Source organism: Cryptomeria japonica, chromosome 4 (genome assembly GCF_030272615.1).
Source record: "Cryptomeria japonica chromosome 4, Sugi_1.0, whole genome shotgun sequence".
In the NCBI taxonomy this organism is placed as follows: domain Eukaryota; kingdom Viridiplantae; phylum Streptophyta; class Pinopsida; order Cupressales; family Cupressaceae; genus Cryptomeria; species Cryptomeria japonica.
This window is the reverse complement of record NC_081408.1, coordinates 431,855,695-431,879,492: the sequence shown is the minus strand read 5'-3', so window position 1 is coordinate 431,879,492 and position 23,798 is coordinate 431,855,695. Positions and strand designations below refer to the sequence as shown.

The 23,798-nt window shown below is 34.1% G+C and overlaps 2 non-coding genes across 2 annotated transcripts; both read left to right on the top strand.

Annotated features, from left to right (window-relative positions):
- Positions 1-5,725: 5,725 nt before the first annotated feature.
- TRNAV-AAC (transfer RNA valine (anticodon AAC)) lies at positions 5,726-5,799 on the top strand. The gene has a single exon. It is a non-coding gene; the product is annotated as a tRNA-Val (tRNA).
- Positions 5,800-19,725: 13,926 nt separating this feature from the next.
- On the top strand, positions 19,726-19,799 carry TRNAV-AAC (transfer RNA valine (anticodon AAC)). Its single transcript has one exon. It is a non-coding gene; the product is annotated as a tRNA-Val (tRNA).
- Positions 19,800-23,798: the final 3,999 nt, after the last annotated feature.

Here is a 23,798-nt window from a genome sequence, read left to right as displayed (position 1 = left end):
ACTAATCCTCAAAACATACTGGTTACAAATGAGGTAGTACAATATCTCCATATAATTATAAAAATAATATCAGATCTATAGCTCAATATCACTTTACATGAAGCAAACTACACTATTTTTCAACCAAACAATATTCAACTTGTTCTTAAACAACCCACTAAATTGCATCAAGAGAATTACAATCAGATGCAACTTTACCTTCTAACATTCCCCTTTGGATCCTTTATCATAAATGGATTATATTTTGTTTGAGAGGTGAGATGTTTATTCGACACTATTATTATGTTGACTTCTGTAAAATAATATTTACTATACTTATGTCTAATTAATTCAATCATCAACATTATCTCATATTACATTATTGAGAGATGACAACGAAATCAAATTCATTCACTTACAAACATCACATGTTTTGATTTTTTTTTCACTTGAACAATCTGTATTTGTCTTTCATGGATATGTTTTTTGATTGAATGTTGTTTTCACTCTCTTCTTGGGGTGAATTGATTTGTCATTCTTCATTTTTAGAAGACACAGTTAGATGGGAATTTAAGAGTTTACCAAAATTTAGAATTATATAAAGTTATTAAAACAACTAAATTTTGTATTTAATTATCTTTTAATATAGAAAATAAATAATGAACAAAAGTTAGATATCAAATTCAGCAACATATATTAATTTCAGTAAAAAGGAACTACAAACTTGAACTTCCCAATCTGTCATGAAAGAAGAGAAATGCAATATTATATATGCATGAATATATTTTTTATTAAATAAGCAACAAAACAAGGGTGTTGGTCCTATATAAAAACAACATGTAAGTAGAAAAAAGAACGGCAGCAAAACAAGGATGTTGACCCTAAACAAACTCAGGTCAGACAGGTCTTTAATAGCAAGTCAGAACCACTGTCAAAGGCATGCCAAACAAGCAACAACCCAAAAAGACTAGACTAAGTGAGGAGATAGGCATGAATATGATTAAATTAGAGAATTCGAAAACATTTTTCAAATCTCAATATGCAAATGAAAAATTAATTAACAATTAGCTAAATAAAGCCTCCTAAAAACTAGGAAACTAGTATTCAACTTTTACTTTTAATCTTTTATATAGAATAAAAATTAATAAAAATAATTTAAATCTTATGTTATAATCTATATCTTATGAATCTTCATCATTCCTAAAAACAATAGTAGCATTGGGTTCTAATGGTCTCAAAAATAAAAGGAAAATCTTGAGATAATTGATGGCGAGAGATCCAACAAGCCTAATTTGAAAGTTGACCTTGCTTGACAACAACGTAGGAATTAGTGGAACCATGTGAGGTCTAGAAATTCTTTGTGTCAAACACTTAGTTAGATTCAAGAAAAACCTTAAAATCAAGAACATCTAAAGGATAGTTGATGGGAAGCTTAGTCTCTAGTTTTGAACCATGGTATTGCTTGAGAAGCCTGACATTGACAACAATTGATGCCCAATTGAGCTAGACGATCAAGTCAAAAAGCATTGTCAAAAACCACCTATATATTAGTGTAAGGCCCATAATGGAGTGGCTTGAAATTATTGTGTTTTCTCCTAGAAACAACAAACTCGGGTCAGAAAGGTCTTTAATAGCAAGTTAGAACACCTGTTAAAGGCATGCCAAACTAGTAACAACCCAAAAAGACTAGACTCAAGAGTGAGGAGATATGAATGAATATGTTTAAATTAGATAATTTGAAAATATTTTTCAAATCTCGATATGCGAATGAAAAATTAATTAACAATTAGATAAATAAAGCCTCCTAACAACTAGGAAACTAATATTCAACTTTTACTTTTCATCTTTTATATAGAATAAAAATTAATAAAATTATAATTTAAATCTTATGTTATAACCTATATCTAATGAATCCTCATCATTCCTAAAAACAATAGTAGCATTGGGTTCTAATGATCTCAAAAATAAAAGGAAAATCTTGAGATAATTGAGGGCAAGAGATCCAATGAGCCTAATTTGAAAGTTGACCTTGCTTGAAAACAAGGTAGGAATTAGTGGAACCATGTGAGGTCTACAAATTCTTTGTGTCAAACACTCGGTTAGATTCGAGAAAAACCTTAAAATCGAGAACATCTAAAGGATGGTTGATGGGAAGCTTAGTCTCTAGTGTTGAACCATGGTATTGCTTGAGAAGCCCTACATTGACAACAATTGATGCCCAATTGAGCTAGAAGATCAATTCAAAGAGAATTGTCGAACACCACCTATAGATTAGTGTAAGGCCCATAATGGAGTGGCTTGAAATTATTGTGTTTTCTCCTAGAAACAACTTTTGTCCAAGTATAACCAAACTTATCCTCAAATTGAGAAATATGAGGAACATGATGATGGTCCAAATGTTATATTTTATTTCTCTTAATTCTTCTAAATAATCCGAGCTACTTTGGAATGAAGATTTTACAAATACTAAATTAAGGCTTGGGACTTATCTTTTTCTTTTTAAATGTGCAATGGTAAGAGCTTTGGGTAGTGATAAGGGCAACTCATATATATGGAGCCAAAGGTTGAAAACCATTGAGACATACCTTAAAAGGTGGGTAACTTATAGATGAGTGAATTGCCCAATTGTATACATGCTCAATTTGGGTTAGGCACAAATCCCATTTGGAAAGGATCTATGATGATGAATCCTCAAACTCTATATAAGAGTCTAGTTCACAACTTTAGTTTAACCATCCAATTGAGGATGAAAAGTTGCAGATAAGTTGAAACTCCCAAAATATTTCATAAATATCTATAGAAATGGCCCACAAAGTGTGAGTCGTAATTAGATACACTGCTAGTTGATAAACCAAAGGATATTCAAACACATTTGAAGAATAGTTGAGTTAATTCCTGTGCAAAACTTGTCTTATGGCATGGGATGAACTCAGCCATTTTTCTTAATTGGTTATCATTAGTATGAATGCTATAGGATTTTTCATAGCCACTCATTTGGAGAAGGGAGAGAGAGATTACATTGATCACAACTTCATCATCTATCATGACATGCTTAATACAATAATCATAAACTTGCACCTATAAGAAAATAATAGATTCACCTTGCATAACATTGTCATCATCTAAATGCAATTGGTTTATTTCAAATATGGAAGTAATGTCTTTATAAGGAAGACCTAGGTGGGTGAGGGGCACTTGTAACATTGTTGACATGAGAGATTGACTTAGTGCATATCACCTAGTATTAATGTATAACATCAAGGAGAGTAATCTTATAGGTGGGAGATCCCAAGAAGATCTAATTTGTAAGAAAATTGTGAATCATGAATCTCACTAGGGGTTGAGTTAGGTTACATAGGTCCATGGGTGATGTAGAGCTTTGTATTCATAATTAGTTATACAAACCCTAACATGTTTTAGTCAGAGGTGTATTGAAAAATACATTGAATTTTATTTTGGCCTATGTTCTCTATCATGTTAGTGTTTAAGAACTTGCTCTTTAGTGATTATTGTTGATTGTTTTGGAGGCATTAAATGATTCTATCAAATTGTCTACATATTGAAGCATCATGCCTCCTAGTTAAGAGAAATTGCAGTAACTTGTAGGAGTGTAGCTATGTGGTGGGTTATTCTTTCTATTGTCTTTCTCTACTGCTATATTATGTTGGTTAGAAATTATCAATGTTGTATATATCCATGGTTTAACAAAAAATTCTTAAGGGTGGAAGAATGTATTTATAAATAGACTTGTTTGTTCCTTTGGGAGGTTTGGTATGAATCTTCAGTCCTCCAACGTGATTGAATGGCATTCTCTCTTTATGAAATATAAAATAATTGTTGGGTTCATACTCCAAAACATTTTTATTAGGGTCTTGTAGGTTATTTTGTATATATATCATTTTGTCTCTCTCTTTTCTCATAGTTTTTTTGGGGTTCTGGAATGTCTATTACTCTATAGATATTTTTTATGATTTTCATTTAAGATTTTAGGCATAGAAGGTTTGTTGTTGTTAGTTTGTGTCTCCAACCTTTAATTGGCACCATATTCCTTTTTTCAACTATCACTAGTAGCTTGGTCTATTCTTAACTTGTTGTCAAGAGCATCTTCATAAGACTTGTTAGGGATTTTCAGAAACTCCTCCCATATATCCTTGTTTAGTGTATTCATGAAAAGATCTCATAGTTTTCTATGATCCATGTTTGGTACACTAGTTGAAGAATATATGACTTGTCATATTGGTATGGTGTAAGAATTGATATGCAAATTGTGGTGTAAGAATTGATATGAAAATTGTTACTTGTGGTACCTAATCCCAAGGACGAAGTTCCCATAGTGTTATGGTGTAATAATTGATATGCAAATTGGCATCTCCTACTCCCATGAATTTTAGAACTTGTAGAAGAGAATGTGGTAATATGATGTTACAAATGTTGAGATCCAAAGACTCCTTGAGGTATTCGAGATATGTCTCTGAAAAGGGGCTAGGTGAAGAGGGTTTTGTTCCTCTAAATATTTTCTCCACAAATGGATATTCTTGCATGTGTTGTGTTGGCAATGGTACATAGGGTTGTCAATAATATGACAAGGTTAGATAAATTGATACCAAAGTATTTATATTTTGAAATACAAGTCAATTGTTTAAGTTTAATTTTGTATGACCAATATTTACCTAGTTGATTAAAATCTCCAAGTTAAATGATAAGGAAATGGAATCTTGATAGCTTCATTACTTGTGTTGTGAGCATAAAAGTTGATATAGGGAGGCAATTAAGACCCCCTTTGGTTTTATCCCATACACTTAATTTTAAAAGGTTTGGCATGAGGCTAGAGCCTCAAAGACCTTAGTATTTTGTTCACTTGAATAAAATTATGCATTGGTTGCTTAGAGATCTAGCTTTAAGAGTCGTAATTTATTGGACCCAGGTAGCTATCAGTGCTTTAGGAGTAACTTCTCCTAAATTTTATGCTTATTTGTTGAAATGTGGGGCATGTCCATTATGAGGGGGTTGAGTATCCCCATTGGTTCTTTCTCGAAGGAAGCTTTCAAGAACTCCACATTATGTTATAGTTTGTTCATCTTTGAAGGCCACATGAAGGGCTTCTCAGTCTACTCGACCCTCTTCTAAGTCTTTTCCCAAGCAAATCACCTTATTGATTTGAGTGGTTATCGATTTGAGTGATCATGTCTCTATAATTTTTCATGAGAATGGTCTTGTTGGTTACTTTTTAATTGAACAAAGATCCTTCTTGTACTACTTTGAATTTAATTTAATTGAAACAAAGTATCTCAATTTCAAACTAGATTATTAGAAGTGGTATAATTGTATAATAGTATAATACCTGTCATCCTCCATTTGAATTAGTGTCTAAACAGTCATATCTTTTTAAATAGATCTAATATCTAAAATTTGACCCTTCCACTTCTGTGTATATCTCTTTTAACTTCCCATTCTGACTCCTTTCCATTGATGAGATGATTCGATTGTGGTTTACTTTTGATGAAATTATGACAATTGATTATGATTTTAGGAAACAATGAAAACTTTGACTTTGACTGCAACATTGCTGCTATGTGGGTACAAGTGGAATAAGTCAGTCTTGATGAGATTGTTCTATTTCTTACCTGATATTATCATCGACCTCCATTGCTTATTTTTTAAGCACGCAGTTGACTAAACAAATACAAGACTGCTCAAATGTTGATATAAAATATTCTTTACTCAAATTATTGGCTTTAAATATCATGGTGCCGTGGTGTAGTTGGTTATCACGTCAGTCTAACACACTGAAGGTCTCCAGTTCAAGTCTGGGCGGCGCCACTTACAGCATTTATAGAATCATGTCTTTTTCAACTTTCCTTTTAAATATTCTCTACGCTGCGAAAATCCATTTACTTACAAACATCACAATTTACTCACTTGTATGCCATTTTTTCATTTCTTTTTCACTTGGACAATCTGTGTCTGTCTTTCATGGATTTCTTCTTCCATTCTAGTGTGTTTTTCATTCTCTTATTGAGCTGAGCCTCCTCTTTAAGAAAAAGATTTTTTTTTTTGTTTTTTTGGGTCAATTCATTCTCGACGTGTTTAAAAATTAGTATTCATAAAATATAGATGAATAAAATTAATTTAAAAATCACATAATTGAATCTTAATAATTAAATATAAACATCATTTTCTTAATATAACAGTTTTTTCTTTTCTTTTTATAATTATAATTTCATAAATATAATTAAAATTGTGTATAATTCCATGAAAAATGATTCATATTAAAACTGCAAACAAATAAAACCCTCCCCAAACACAGCTCTGGAATTGATCAAGGTATTTCTGGAAGCAAGCAACAAGTTAGAAATTCATGTAAGTAGCTGGCTGAGGGGGTCATTAATCTCGAGCTTGAATAAGTGTAGTGGGATGAACACATTATGACAAGGAGAAAACACAATGTTTCTAGAGAACTACATTATTGACATCACACGCTAATAATTGGTATTGGAGAAAAAATGCAAAATCTCATGAATATCCAAAAAACCAAAAGAATCATCAAATACATCTATCTAACTTCCAAGCATCATAGAGCTCTCTTTTTTCTTATTATCATTTCCTAGAAAAAGAAAGAATAGAGAAAACTAATCCCTAAGAAGTCATTGGTTTTACCAACCTATCTAGATGAAAGAAGTTGTGTGCCAATCTTCTTGGATGAACATAATTACTTGCATGATATGACTCGACCTCATCACCAATAATGCTATCCATTGTTTTGATGGCCCGAGCTTTCGTACAAGATATTAATGGAGAAAAGTAGATGAACAAACTTTTTCACATTGCAAGTGTGACATTCAAATATCATTCATATTGCACCCTCACGCACACAAGATGTCATGACAAAGTACAATAACACACATGACATTGATCACTAATGCACTAAGTGTGGTGCCACAAGTAGAATATCTCACTCAATTATAGGTCAAATTCATCATGACAACACTGTGATGAGGTAGAGATTCCTCTATCTTAGATTATTAGGCCTAGGACCACAAGATACACCACTCATCAAACTAAGGATAAGATGAAAGCGTGATTTCATGCCAATCAATGAGAGGCTAAAACATTAAGAACATGCATTCATAAGGTCATAGACAAGAAAATTGAGATTATGGTATCACGGGGGCTTCACTTAATGAACCTAGGTTATAGCACACGTGTTCATGGCATACTAAAGAATCTCCTTGTTTTCAAAAAATATTGCCCTAAACTCCTTTTTTCTCACCCCCTGCCAATACATAGCCTGAATTAAAAGCCCCCCTATTTTCGCAAGATATTGTATTTTTTCATAGCCCGAATTAAAAAAACCCCTATTTTCACCGATAGGCAATATATTGTACCCTCATTTTTTGGATATTAAACCCCCCAATATGAATGCACGTGATATAATATTGCCTAGAGAGTGAAGCCCCCATGCATGGTATGCACACACCAAAATTTAAGTAAAAGGAGATCTATATCCCTCAAAATACTCAAAGGACTACTTGAACTAATATTTTTAAAATGCAAAGGAAACATCTAACAATATATCTTTTTAAGAATTTTTTTTGAAAGAATATAGTAAATGCATTTTCAAAGTGGTCTAGACTATAACATTATTCTAGACACTAATTCACTTTTTGTACATTAGTGCACCTTAGAACCCCAACACACCTAGAGGACACTAGTGCTCTTGTATTGTAGTCCTTAATTTATGCTTCTATCTTGTGTTTGTGTCCATGATAGATAATTATCCATATTAAATTAATTACCAGGTCAACAAAAAAATCCAAGGGGTTTCTAGCATAAACCTAACTCTGTAACAAAGTACAAACACCACAAAATTGAAACAAGATCACATATATACCATTATGTAGATCAACATGTGATCTAAGTATGATGTGCTAAGAGGACTAGAGAGATAGGGAAATCCAATAGCACACCTAACTCACTCTAGGATAGTCATCCTAGCAGTAGGCACAACTCCCAACACTAAGTATTGCAACTCACAAGATTTTCAAACACCACTCATATTCAATATTGGGACAAGTAGAGAATTCAAAAGACCTCAATAAATCTCTATACACTCATAAATCTATTGACCTACAAACATGGGTACACACATGAAAAGAATGGTAAGCAAGGTGGAATATGACCATCACCTAGGATACTACTTTTCACCATACATTACATCATTATACATGGCATACATTACATCTATGCTAGTTTTCATGATCATTCTATGAGAGTATGAAACTAGATTTTATAAGGAAGTTAAGTAGTGGAACAACTTCCTACACTAACCTTGGGACGAGGATAATGCAAAAATTTTCAGATATTTACAATAGTTACATAAACTTAACAGACTTAAACATAGATAACATGCATACCACAACACAATGATTTACATGGAGAAAGCCCTTTCAAGAGAAAAAAAAAAACCCTACACTCCAAAAGTTGCCCAATATATTATTCAAAAATAAACAATAGAGTACTATACACTTGCAGAGCAAGCTTCTTATGAGAGTATCACCAACCAGGGATGCGAAGGTAACTCGATAGCTATAATAATCTTACACACAACCTCCATCTCACACACCTAATATATAGGAGATACAATACATGAAACCATCAAACAGTATTACAAAACCATGGGCTAAACCCACCCAAGAGTGGTGCCCATCTTATCTCAAAAAAAAGATGACCTGTGATGTATCAATACACACATCGACACATGTAAATCTTTTTTATAGCTCATTTATACATTCAATGCGTTTTTTATATTTCCTATTTCAGGAGACCCAACTTTCGGAGGCCATAACTTTTGAACCGGGTGTCCAATTGGCAAACTATTTGAAGTGTTGGAAATCTCGTGAAGCAATCTATCAAGTTGTAATGTACTACATTACTTACAACCACTTTTGGGCCCATCTGGAGCCTCTAAGGCCTTCAAAATTAACTTTGCATCTTTCGTTCAACATTATCAAAAATGGATACTTTAATATCTTTAAATTCAAACATGATATTGCCACGAAAACTTACTAGCATGCTTATTTAGCTATCTTGAAGGTTTTGGGACAATTTCAAACCAATCTGTGCTCAAATAAAAACTTACTAAAAATAGTAATCTTATGTAAATACAAGGTTTAGACATCATTTTCCAAACATGTTTTCAAATCATGTTTTTATCACATAGTTAAACATGAGAAAAATGATACAAAATGTCACCTCCATTCAACACAAATGTTGAGATGTAGCAAAATTAAAGATACAGATCTTGCCACTTACATAGGCTTATTGCATTCCAACTCATATGAGTTTAAAATAATGCCTACAATATTACAAATGCTGACTTCAATGTCCCAAACTATACATTTTCATCAAAATACATAAACATGAAATGCTACACCACTTTAAAGGATGAAACTCCTTTTTCATGCATTCCTAAGATTATTTAAAGAACCCATGAGCCCCTAATGGTATTAAAACACCACCCAACCCTGTGGAAACCTTAGGGCCACCCATCTAAATTAGGAGGCAACTATTTGGGTATTCCAACAACTCTTACTCAAACTAAGTCAGTTGATCATGCACATACTAACCCCATCTAATACATAGAGTTTTCAAGTAAAGCGGATGTGAGGGATAAATAATCACCAATCAATGCATACACATGTTAATCAAACCAATGAATGATATAGCAATTACACATAAGGGTTCTACCAACACCATCAATGAGTACACATGAGATGTCAAACGCATCATACAAGATACAACCAAATATGAGATTGAAAAGAATACACCAATCAACACATATTCTATGGATTTACATACACACATTAGATTTGTAATTCAATGTATAAAAGAGGAGAATATTAACATAAGCTCTAGTGATTGAGTGTCATCATGGGTACAAATATCCACATGGAGGTTAAGGAATATGCCCTTGTCTAATGGGCATATTCAACAATAATTGTAGACCAACCAATTGTCGTTCATTGCATTTTCATCTATCCTCTTAGGAATATAAAAGAGTCATGGATAACTCTTATTAATGTTTTAATTATGTTTAATTCATATTATTTTATTTTATTATTTATGTCAACATCGTATTGCATATCATAGCTTACCATACTTGAGTAGATAGGTGTGAGAGCCTACTCTATCCCAACATTTAACCCTCGCATCCTATGACCATGTAGTCAAATACACATTAAGTACATGTCATGAAAATTAAGGTCCAAACATGACACACATAGATCAAAATGATTTCCCATCCCATTTCAATAATAATAACCTTATTTGTACAAAATTAATAGAATTTCAAGGCATTCAAGCTTTTTCCAAAATCCCAAATTTCAATGATAAAATTCTAATTTAAAAATAATCAATTTTTTTTTTTAAATATCCTCTTGAAGATAAGGATCTCAAACATACCTTTTAAATCACATATTTCCAAAAAATTCCATATTTTTGTTGTAAAATAAAAAATAAATAATCAAGATCATTAATTTGATTTCAATCAATTTAATAATCCACCAATATAATCTTTCATACAAAATGAAATGTCATATGCATCCACTTAAGGTGATATAGAAAAAGCATTAAATTTCAATTACAAGATATGGAGATGAAACCATTACCTTCAATAGAGATGAAATGAACACATGTCGGTGGCATCTACAAGGCATATCCTCATAATATTTCATTTTGGCATCCAATATGGGAGTGGAAAGAAACTTTCCTTCCATGATTCTTCATTTTGAAACTTATCATCTTATGAATTTCAAGTTTAGACATCCAAGTACACTTGCTTATTTCAGGACCTGGGAAAGTTATGGAAGTTTCTAATTTGACTAGTTGAGTTGGAGGTGGCTATGTGTAGTTCAAGTGAAGCAAGCAATGCAATTTTATAAGTTATGGGTAGCCTCCTTATCTTGGCGTGGGATGGGAATGGTTTCCTACTCATGGTTTTGGGAAACAATAGTTGTTTTCCCTCCATTACTTTCCTATAAATTGGGATTCAGAGTTAGAAATTTAGAGATTTTTGCAAGTGGGAATTTTAAGAGAAAATTAGATTTGAGTGTGTCGTTGCTACTGTAGTTCTCTCTTGCAAGTGTTGTTGTTTTTAAATCAGATTTTAAATTCACATATGATACCAATAAGATTGAAGTTTCTATCATTTTTAAGAAATCAATAGAAATTTTGCATGTTTCTTGTCAATTTTATTTGGTGTTTTTGTTAGAATTATATTTTATTAGCTAATAATTATCTATTTAATTATTAGTCTATTATACTCTGTTCTTAAGCTAAACTTAGGAATCTTATAATTCTTTAGGGTTTTCACCTTTAGGGTTTCGAGTATCCTTTTAGAAGGATTCTCTCTTTGTAATTTCATAACAACTATAATTAGTGAATTGCATTCTTGTTTTTTATTACGAGAAAAATAGGTTTTGAAGGGACCCCGAAACCCTTTACAAAAGAACCTTAACAGATAAGAGCATTAAGAAAAAGGACGGGGCAAACTGCAAAAAAACCAGCAAAGTACTAGGCAATAGCCAACATAAAAGCCCAAAACAACCAGCAACAATCAGCAAAAACAGAAAACAGACAAATTCCTTAATGTTTTTAAGGGCATTAGCCAATTTATCGCTAATCCCTTGCATTTCTTTGATATTATCCCTGAGAATTGGGATTTCCTTGGAGGAGGCCAAGGCAACTTTTTTCATACTCGCCCTGGTCCTTTTGGCAATTTCCTCCATATTCCTGGTCACAGTGTTGAGGATATCTGGAATCAGAATCAAGAAGTTCTTCATGGTTGTCTTTCCTTCCTCCAGCTTGCTGATCTGAACTTCTAGCTTCTCCACTTTTTCATCATAACCTTTTTCCACTGCTCCTAGTTACTTTCACCTTTTTGTCCTTGCTCTTCCTGTTGTTTAGCAATTTTTTCCATTTTATTAATTCTTTCATATACCCACCTATCAAAACCCAGACGAGCATCAGACTGGTTCTTGATCTTATCCAAAATAATCTCATCTCTAGCTCTATCCTTTTCCCTGCTCGTATCCTCTGTATCCTTGTTCTGCTCAGTTTCCATTTCCCTTTCCTCCTGATTAATCTGGTTGTCCTGCTCCTCCATAGGCTGGTTGTTAAAATTACTAGTACTCGTGTTGTGGGTAGGGTTGTTCTGATCTGAATCATCCTCTTCTCCTCCTTCCTCTTCCCCCACTTCCTCATCTTTCCAGCTCTCCTCCCCGTCAGTATCATCAGTCTCCATCTCACTTCCTTCTTTTCCCATATCCTCAAGATCAGCCTCTGTATCCTTTTGTTTATGACTCAACCCTATGTCCTCACCTTTTTTCTCCACAGAGGCTTTTTAACCTTTTTACTCTGTTTCAGCTCATCTTTACTGGGCCCAGGGTCCTCACTTTTCTTCTTGCCTTTCCCCGAGGACACCGACAGCCTTTTGTTTTCTTGAATCCCCAAAATCTTGCAATGCTCATAAATGAGCAAAATAAGACCATAATGTTGAATTGCATTCTTGTTGCAAAATCAATATGACTCATCTTTTCTGGATATCTGAATTCTTGCCTCCATAGCTTTTTTGCTTCTCTCCTTCTGTGATAGGTTTGCATGCAGGTGATCTTTGGGAGCTGTAGAGTTCATTTTTCCTCAACTCCAATATGGTATCAGAGCTTTTGGCCGTAACTTGGTCATACAAGAGGATTTTTTTTCTTTTGGCCGTAACTTGGTCATACGAAGGCACTTTTCCAAAAACCTTATATCATCGGAAATCTCTTTCCAAGCTCTATCCAGATCTGGAGGTTTGGACTTTTCATTTTTCTTTTTTGATGGCATTTTTTGCTATCAAAGAGAAAAATTCCTTTTTTGCACTCCGAGAGACATCACTTGAGCATCTGAACTCTGTTTTTTTTTAAAATTTATATCGTTGGAAAGCTTGATCTGTGTTCTTTCCATTCATATGAGTTTTCTTTCCAGATTCTACTCTAAGTATATTTTATTCAGTTTTTTGTTTTTCAGCACTCTGGTGAATATCTTAGATGTTTCAGGTCCTGGGATCTCTTTCTTTGAGTAAGATGTCTCATCTTTGGCTTTCTATTTCCAGTTTTATGTCTCTTCTTATCATTGTAGCATTTTATTTATGCAAACACATTGAGATAAAGTGCCACCATGCATTGTATACTTAGGATCTTGCACAACTTGTGCCTTATTGTACATGCACTACTTATAAAGTGCCATGGGGGGGTTGATGTTTGCCTTTTGTTTTTCATTTACTTTTGTCATGTGAGTTTTCCTTCTACGACATTAGCCTCATGATGTGTGTCAAGTGAGTGTTCCTTCCACAACACTATGTACTTTCTCTGCACCTTCGATGTTCCTGGTTCTTCATCATGTGGTTCTTGTTGGTCGTTCTTTTCAATGTACTTGTCCCTCTCCATTTTCAACATTATGGGGAGGTTTGTCCTGTTGTTCTAATGCTTCCTTGGTTCGATTGATCAGCTCTCAGGCTTTGGTGTTTCATGCCATCTGTATCTTCGAGTTCAGTTGTTTGCTTTTGTTTGTCATTTGATCCGAGTAGTGTCATTTGAGGGCACTCATGCAGATTATAGTCTTCTCTACTTGGTTGAATGTTCTATTTCAGTGGAGGTTCTTCAGATCAGCAGTTACTCTTCGACAGTTTTTGCAACTATTTCTTGCTTCAATGGTGTTCTTCATTCTCTTTTTTTGTTCCTATCTTCTGGAACACTCTTGTTTGGAGGCTTCTTAGTCCTTCACTTGAGCTTCCATCTCTTCTTGGAGAGGAGTTTTGTTCCCACAAGGTTTTCTCCTTTTCCTCCACTTTACAGATATTTTTATTGTACTTAGGTACCTCATCAGGCCTAGTTGTCAGGACCCATTGTTGTTTTCCTAAGTTTTTTACATGTTTTTTTAGTTCTTAGTTGTTTTTTAGCTACTCCCTAAGTTCATCTTAAGGGGGGGTGTTAGAGTTATATTTTATTAGCTAATAATTATTTATTTAGTTATTAGTCTATTGTACTCCATGCTTGAGCTAAACTTAGGAATCTTATAATTCTTTAGGGTTTTCACCTTTAGGGTTTTGAGTATCCTTTTATAAGGATTCTCTCTTTTTAATTTTATAACAATTATAATTATTGAATTGCATTCTTGTTGCACAATCAATATGACTCCTCTTTTCTGGATCTCTGAATTTTGGCCTCCATGGCTTTTTTGCTTCTCTCCTTCTATGACAGGTTTGCATGCAGGTGATCTTTGGGAGATGTAGAGTTGATTTTTCCTCAACTCCAATAGTTTTGTTGATTTGAATGAGTTTGGATTGAGAGAAAGAGAGAAAGTCTATTTGCATCAAATGTTATCAGAGCCAATATTCTTGAGCATGTATATAGAGCACCAAAAGTGAGGTAGTCTAGCACTAGGATATGTGGGCATAGTCTATGAGTCCATTGTTGTCATCCAACAATGGTTAGGGTTGGGTATATGGTGCATAAAGAGAGAGGTGTGTCTTCCAAAAATGTTTTATAAAGAGCATATAAAAGTAATTGGATGGTGAGTTTTAAATTTTATTCGACTAATCGCCTTTCATTATTTTTCATATACGATTATTTAATTTTGAGACCTTATTTTACATAAGAATGTCAATAAACGTTTTTTACATCTTATAAAAAGCTAGAGTATTCTATTTGTTAATGTTTGTAGCTTCAGTCGAATGATCATTTAGAATACATATAATATATGTTGATTAATAATAATATATTATTATGTTATATTATTATATTATTATTAATCATATAAAATTTAATATTCAATATTAATCTATTATATTATTCTAAATTAATAATTGATTGATGAAACATTATAATATTGATTAAATTATTATAGTTAAAGGAGAGACATGTCCATTCAAGGACATGCCTCTCCAAAGGAATATATATAGTATAATGTTATTCAATTTGAGAACACATAGAATTCCAAGAATGCAAGTATCAGATTGAATCAGATATATACATTAAAATACATCCAATAAAACCTGGGAAAATTTCAACATGGTATCAGAGCTCAGGCCTGTGAAGTTTAATTTGGAGGTTGGAGAGGGTTGGAGAATTCAATTTTTTTTGGAATTTTCAGTCTAAAATATGCCATTGTACGGCCCTTGGTTGGCCTCAAAATGAGGAATATAATATATGGATGGAAAGATCTGTGTTTCTAGTTTTTAAATATGTTTATCTCATCAAATTTGATTCAGTTTTGTGCAAGATATGATGACTTTGGTGCAGGTCACTTGAAACCCTACCTATGGTTAGTAGTTTTGGGAAAAATGTCATAACTTTTGTTTTAACTGTCGGATCTGGCTATAACTTGGAGGAAATGTTTGTAATTAGATTTTCTAACATCTCATTGAAGAGGTTGGATAAATTTGGTAAATTTCAAAAGTTATTAACGACTGTGTGTGGCAGATCATAATGAAAGCGTTGATCAAAATTATGAAAATGTTCTACATCATTCAAAGGGAATTATGATGAGAGATGATTCATGCGTGATATTTCTTATATGGGCTCACCTTATGAAAGGAAATGTTTTAAACTTAAGATAAGTATTCCATATTTTATTAAGGCACATGAATTATTGAGTTTGTAATTTATGCTATAATATTGGCTAGTAAAATCTTGTATGCTTCTATCATTGGTATTTCTGTTTGAGATAATTTAGTTTATGAGCTATTTGTAATCTCTCTCTGACATACCTTCAGGACAAAAGCATAATAAAATTGAATTAAAGGGAGAAATAAATTGATGCTTATAAACGAATTGATGATTGAGACCAGATGCAGAGGGAGTCTGACATTTCAAAAGAGGACAAGAGGTTGATACAAGAACTTGACCTTTAGAGGGAGCAGATGGTTCAGTCAACTTGTGACAATTTCGATCATAGTGATTGAGAGGGATTTTCACTATTGAAGGTGAAACACTTATGAGGTAAAACTTGATTCAATTGATTATTATACTAATGAAATCATTTAATGTCTTATGGGCCTTGTGTAAATCATAAGGAAGTGACGACTTCCAAATGATTTCCACTTGTATTTTTGAGATTATTAGAAGGTGACGAGCTTACAATAACTTGAGCTTGTGGATAGAATCGCTGACAAAGGCAATCCACATGAGAGCTCGTGGATAGAATTGTCGACCGAGGCAATCCACATAAGAGCTTGTGGATAGAATCACTGACCGAGGCAATCCACGTGAGAGCTCATGGATAGAATCGCCGACTGAGGCAATCCACATAAGAGCTTGTGGATAGAATCGTCGACTGAGGCAATCCACGTGAGAGCTCATGGATAGAATCACCGACTAAGGCAATCCACGTAAGAGGTTGTGGATAGAATCGCTGACTGAGGCAATCCACGTGAGAGCTCATGGATAGAATCACCGACTGAGGCAATCCACGTAAGAGCTTGTGGATAGAATCGTCGACTGAGGCAATCCACTTAAGAGCTTGTGGATAGAATCGCCGACTGAGGCAATCCACGTGAGAGCTCATGGATAGAATCACTGACTGAGGCAATCCACATAAGAGTTTGCGGATAGAATCGCCGATTGAAGCAATCCACGTGAGAGCTCATGGATAGAATCGCCGACTGAGGCAATCCATGTAAGAGCTCATGGATAGAATTGTCGACTGAGGCAATCCACATAAGAGCTTATGGATAGAATCGCCAACAGAGGTAATCCACGCAAGAGCTTGTGAATAGAATCACTGATGGAGGCAAATTCACACCTTGAGACTATGGTTGATGCAAATACTCCCCTGCGATGAGCATCATGTTAGGCCCAATATGGAAAGCTAATGTACTGAGAGGGGAGGGGTGAATCAGTACTTCAAAACATTTCTTCAACAATATCTTTACTATTATGCATAAACCAAATAGTGCAGTAACGTAATATAAAACTAAAACAAATAGATAACAATCATACATGATTCACTCCATAACACATATATTTTGATTACGCAGAAACTCTTGGTTAGAGAGAAAAACTGCGATGGGGATGGCACCCACAACTTCACTACTGCAATAATAAAGAGTGCTCGGTTAGAGCTACATGTTTAGCTATTTCTGATAGCATACCCTATTAGGAGTAACAAGATCTGTTAGATCTACCTTGCTAAAGGATTTTACAACACTTCATCTAAATGTTGCACCTAGTTAGAGGCTTTACAATTTATAGACTTGATTAGAGTCTTTTACCCTGTTAAAGGTTTCTCTTACAACTTCACAATATTACAATAAAATCATTACAAATATCTGCAACTTTACATCTGGAATGTTATAGTAGATTCTATGTGCTCAGAATAGATTACCTTGCTTATAGCATACCTCGGTAACCCATATAGTAACTCGATAAACCCTTCTGTTTACTCTGTTCTTCGACTGTTCTCTGAAAACCTTCTCGGTGACCTCTGTGTCTCTGTAATAGTCTTCTTACACTCATGCACACACCTTTAACTCTTTAACTCATGTTGTATAAATAGATCTCTTATGACGGTGATCCAATTCATTGCTTCGATCTTACAAACATGATTTATTGAATGAATAACCATGCAAAATATTTCATTGGTTAGATAACCTCAAAATCATACACAATCTTTAAGTGCAATTTCCAATGTGATAGCAGTTAGATGTGCCTCGATCTTGTAACACATTTTCATATGCATGTCCAGGTTCAATGAATCTGGTAACATGTTTCACTCGGTGTAAATCAACTCGGTGTGTCATCTTTGCTACTCGGTAGACATGTAAAGATACTCGGTAGACAGCTCGGTGTATACTGCGTTCTGCGACTGCTTTCTTCTGTAACTGACTAGACTATACATACCGACTAAATATTTCGATAATAGATAACCGACTAGAGTATATAGTATAACTTTGACATAAAACTAATGGCAATTTGATAAGTAGTAACACGTCATATGGTTGATGCAAATACTCCCAATATCATGAGATGATATTTTTGAGTTATGGTGAATATCACGTGCCTTGATATTCTTGTTTATACCATACTTCCTGATATCATAGTGAGATAATATTTTCTCTATTCCATAATTAATCTAGACTTAATGCATTTGCATTGATTTTATCTTCCCTAGCTAAGAGGGAGTGTTAATTATGTTTTGTGTAGCTATGGTGAGGGCCAGAAGTGTTGACATGAGAGATCACTACACATTCTGTTTGATCATCCTCCCTAGCTAAGAGGGAGTGTTAATGTTTGTAGCTTCAGTCGAATGATCATTTAGAATACATATAATATATGTTGATTAATAATAATATATTATTATGTTATATTATTATATTATTATTAATCATATAAAATTTAATATTCAAGATTAATCTATTATATTATTCTAAATTAATAATTGATTGATGAAACATTATAATATTGATCAAATTATTATAGTTAAAGGAGAGACATGTTTGTTCAAGGACGTGCCTCTCCAAAGGAATATATATAGTATAATGTTATTCAATTTGAGAACACATAGAATTCCAAGAATGCAAGTATCAAATTGAATCAGATATATACATTAAAATACATCCAATAAAACCTGGGAAAATTTCAACACTATTAACACAATGTACTTGCAAATTTATAGGGCATTCTATCTAAATTTTGATCTTATGTTTGATATGAGGCTTGTGTGGAGATAACTTAGAGGCCCTAGTGCATAAAAAGAATGAATGGCTCAACCTATTATGAAGAGTGCTCAAGAAAACCAAAGCATAAAAGCCAACAAATAGTGATATGAGTGTGAAGATTAAAAATACTAGAAAAGTAGAAAGGCCAATTGTGTGTGTGTGTGTGTGTGTGTGTGGAGTTAAATTGTCCATCCAACATTCCATAAATTCATGGGTGGACTTGATGTCTTGAGCCAAGAATCTATGCCTTCACACATGGGAACTCTTTTTAAGAGCCCTTAAAAGTACCCTTTTCAAAACCCCGAGGCACTCTATGCACCTTTTCCCAAGTTATCTACACATAGGTACTTGGGTTGGGGTCTCAAAATAACAATAACACAAAAAATCACATATTAAGAGCATTTCCTTCCATTATGATTAGCATTCACATACACAACATAACACAATCTAACTCAATTATTAGCGTAAGTAGCACAATAAATTTTCAAGTTTAGCACAATCATCTCATAACTTGACATAACCACACATCAAATTATATTCTATAACAATGTTTTTGTATCTAAACAAGATATAATGGATTTCACACTCAAAGAAGAATCAAGTAATAATCATGCAAAAGCATAATAACAATAAAAATTCTTAATATTAAGTTTTCAATTCAAATAATAGTCTTTAAAGTTCATTCAAGGGTCAAGATGTTGTTGAAAGTATATATTAAGATAAGATTAACAAGGTTCACCTTAAGATTCAACTAGCTAGCAACATTAGGGTCGTTGTAAAGAAAGGTGCCACAAGAGTAAGAAGCATGGTTGAACCTTACACAATATATGTTATTTTTGTGTATTTACCTCCTTTTCACACTAAGAACATCAAATAACAAATATAACATTATCATATCAATTGTTTTAATCATGCTATTGAACTAAACAATTGGAACATTCTCTACCGGTATCATTCCATCAAATAATTTGTAAAAGCATAAAACAAAAGTGGGTGCCGTGGTGTAGTTGGTTATCACGTCAGTCTAACACACTGAAGGTCTCCAGTTCAAGTCTGGGCGGCGCCACAGTTTTTGACATTTTTGAAAGTTACAGCTTTCATAATCATTTTAGCAGATCATAATACTTTCTCAACTTTCCTTTTAAAAATGCAAAGGTGGCCATTTTCTACGCTGCCTCCTATTTAAAGGAGGACGTTGAATTCAAGCTATGGTGAAAAATATGCAGAGATGACAGAGAAGTCAAATCCATTTACTTACAAACATCAAAATCTACTCACACGTATGCCTTGTTTTGATTTGTTTTTCAGCTGAACAATCTGTGTATGTCTTTCATTGATTTTTTTTTCCATTGGTCTGTGTTTTTTACTCTCTTCTTGGGGTGAATTGATTCGCCATTCTTCATTTCTGGAATCTTCGGTGAAGTCTGATGTGAAATCTGACCTTGCTTAACAACAAGGTAAGAAGTGGTGGAAACATGTCAGGTCTAACAATTCCTTAGATTAAAAAATTCAGTCAAAATGGAGCAAAATTTTAAAATCAAGAACATCTACAATGGTTGATAGGAAACTTAGGTTGTTGATTCATGGTAGTGCTTGAGAAGATCTACATTGACAACATCATGAATGTTCAATTGAGTAGGAGGATCAGGTCAAACACCCTCTACAAAATAGTGTAAGGTCCATAATGGAAGTGGAGTGGCTTGACCTTACCATGTGCTTTTTCTTAATAATAATGTTTGTTCAAGTATAACCTAAACTCTATCCTCAATTTGAAAATTATGAGGAACGCGATGATGGTTCATAAGTTATTTTTTGTTTTTCTTGATTTTTCTAAAGAACCTTAGCTACTTTGGACTGAAGATTCTACAAATACTAAATAAAGTTTTGGGTCTTATCATTTTCTCTTTCTCAATATGTGAAGTAGTTAGAGAGGGTAGTTATAAGGGCGATTCATATGGAGTCAAAGTTTGGAAACCAAGACATACATCAAAAACTGAGTGACTTGTAGATGAGTGAATTGCCTAGTTGTATGCATGCTCAATTTGGATTGGCCTCATATCCTATTGGAAGGAGAACTATGATGATAAATCCTCAAACTCTATATAAGAGTGTAGTTCACAACTTCAATCTAACCATCTGACAGAGGATGAAAAGCAACAAAGAAGTTTAGAGAAACTCTCAAAATCTTCTATAAATATCTCTAGAAATGACCAAAAAAATGTGGGTCATGATAAAAAAAATGCTAGTTGGTAAACCAAAGGATATTACAAATTTGAAGAAGATTTGGGCTAAATCTTTTGAAATGTTTCATAGCCAATCCTTTGGAGGAGGGAAATATGGATTACATTTACTACAACCTCATCTCTATCATGTCACACTTAACACAATAATCATAAACTTGCACCTATAGGTAAATAATAGAGTCAGCTTGCATAACATTCTCATTGTCTAAATCTAAAATTGGTTGAATTCAAATATGAAAGTAGTGTCATTAGAAGGAAAACCTAGGTGTGTGAGGCTCACTTGTAACATTATTGACATTAGAGGTTGAATTAGTGCATGTCACCTAGTCTTAATCTAGAACATCAAGGAGAGTACTCTTATAAGTGGAAGTTTCCAAAAAGGTCTAAGTTGTGAGAGAAATCTTAATCATGAATCTCACTAGGGGTAGAGTTAGGTTAGGTCCATGGGTGGTATACACTTTTGTATTCATATTTAGTTCTACAAACCCTAACATGTATTAGTTGAAGGTCTATTGATTTTTTTTTGGCCTATGTCCTCTATCACATGCGAGTGTAGGAATTTGTTCATTAATGATCATTGTTGAATTTTTTAATTGCATTAGATGATTCTATTAGATTGTCTACATATTGAAGTATCATGCCTCCTAGTCTAGAGAAATGCAATAACTTGTAGGAGTGTAATTATGTGGTGACATATTATTTGTATTTTGTCATTCTCTACTAATATATTATCTTGGTTGGAAATGATCAATGGTGTATATACCCATGGTTCAAGGGAATTTTCTTGAGGGTGGAAGTATGTATCTATAAATAGACATTTTTGTTCATTCGGGAGGTTTGGTATGAATTTTTAGTACTCCTAGCATGATTCAATGACACTCTCCCTTCTCTTATGAGATGTAAAACAATTGTTGGGTTCATACTCAAAAAAAAATTATTAGGGTCGTATATAGGTTATTTTTGTATGATATATCATTTTGTTTACCTCTTTACTCATAGTTGTTTTTGGGTGGTGTGGTGAGATTTTTTTATGACCTTTCTTTAAGATTTTAGGCATAGAAGGTTTTTTGTCGTTATCTTGTGTCATCAACCTTTCATTGGCGCCATATTCCTTTTTTTCACTATCAATGGTAGCTTGGTCTATTCTCAATGTGTTGTTGGGAGCATCTTCATAAGATTGGTAAGGGATTTTTTGAAACTCTTCCCATGTATCCTTGTTTACTGCATGGAAGAAGAGATTGCATAGTTTTCTATGATCCATGTATGATACACTAGTTGAAGTGAGTGTGTGCATGTGCGCACACGCACGTGCGTGTGGGTGTGTGTGTAGGGCGGGAGGAGAAGATAGTGTTGATCTAGAGCTATATGTTTCCAAAAAAATTAAAAAATTGCCACTACCTTATCCCAAGGAAGGAGTTCCCACATTGATGGTGTAAGAATTGATATGCAAATTGGTATGTTCTACTCCCTTGAATTTTAAGAAGTTCTAGAAAAGGAAGCCGAAATATGAAGTTATAAATGTTGAGATCCAAAGGCTCCTTAAGGTATTTGAAATATGTCCCTAAAAAGGGTTTGTGTGAAGGGTTTGTTTCTCTAAATATTTGCCCTACAAGTGGAGATTCTTGCATGTGTTGTGTTTGGTGTGGTACATAGGGTTGTTTATGCAATGAGAGGGTTAGACACATAGATAACACCGTATTTATATTTTAAATATGAGGGAATTTTTTGAGTTTAATTTTGCATGACAAGTATCTACCTAGTTGATTAAAATTTATACTTTGAATGATAAGGAAATGGAGGCATGAAAGCCTCATTAGTTGTGTTGTGAGGTAGAAGTTGATATAGGAAGGCAATTGGGATCCCCTTTGATTTTATCCCATACTCTTAATTTTAAAAGGTTTGGCATGAGGCTAGTGCCTCAGACTTTAGTCTTTTGTTCATGTCAACAAAATTATGCATTGGTTGCTTAGAGCTCTAACTTTAAGAGTCCTAAATTGTTTTTGATTAAAAAGCAGTGAAAACCAAGGCACTGACCCTTTACATAGAAAAACTATCAATGGAACCACAGCGCAACAACAACACTATAACAACATTAACATCAAACGAAAACCAGTCTTTAAAACCTACAAGTAAAACTTATTAAAACCTGCAGGTAAAACTTATTAAAACCTCCAGGTAAAACTTATTAAGGCCAACAATTTGGGCATCCCTGGCTTCGACCATGCTCTGGAGCCTATTGACCTCATCCATGATGGCCTTCAGTTCCATCACAGGACCCAGATTCTCAATCTTTTGCATGATGTCCATCACGACGGTGTGCAACTTTTCCATTTGCTCCAGGGTAGGGGCCCTCTGGGGGGTCTCTGTAGCCTTCTCATCCATAGTCACATCTACCGCCTTGGCCACATCCTCAGCAGGGGTACAGTCAATTCCAGTGTCAAGGCCCATCAGAGTAATAAAGTCCATCACCTCTTCCACCATCTTCAAATTGTCATCCAGGTCGAAGTCGACAGAATCGGGCTTTAGTATTTGTATTGTCCTCACCGGTGGCTGCCGCAATGCCCATATCCATAGGGACCCTATTCTTATTGTCAACAAAATCCAGGGTTTGAGTATCAGTATTATCCTCGCTGGTGGCTCCCGTGGAGCCTATATCCATAGGATCCCTTCCCTTGTCATCTTTGGTAGCATCCTTATCGGCGGGCCCCATAGTGTTTTTAGGGTCCCCCCCATCCTTGTTCTCCATGGGGTCCTCCTCAGAGTTAATCGTCTCAATCACAGGGGTCTTCTTTTTAGCCGAGCTTTTGGAGGCCAATCTGCAA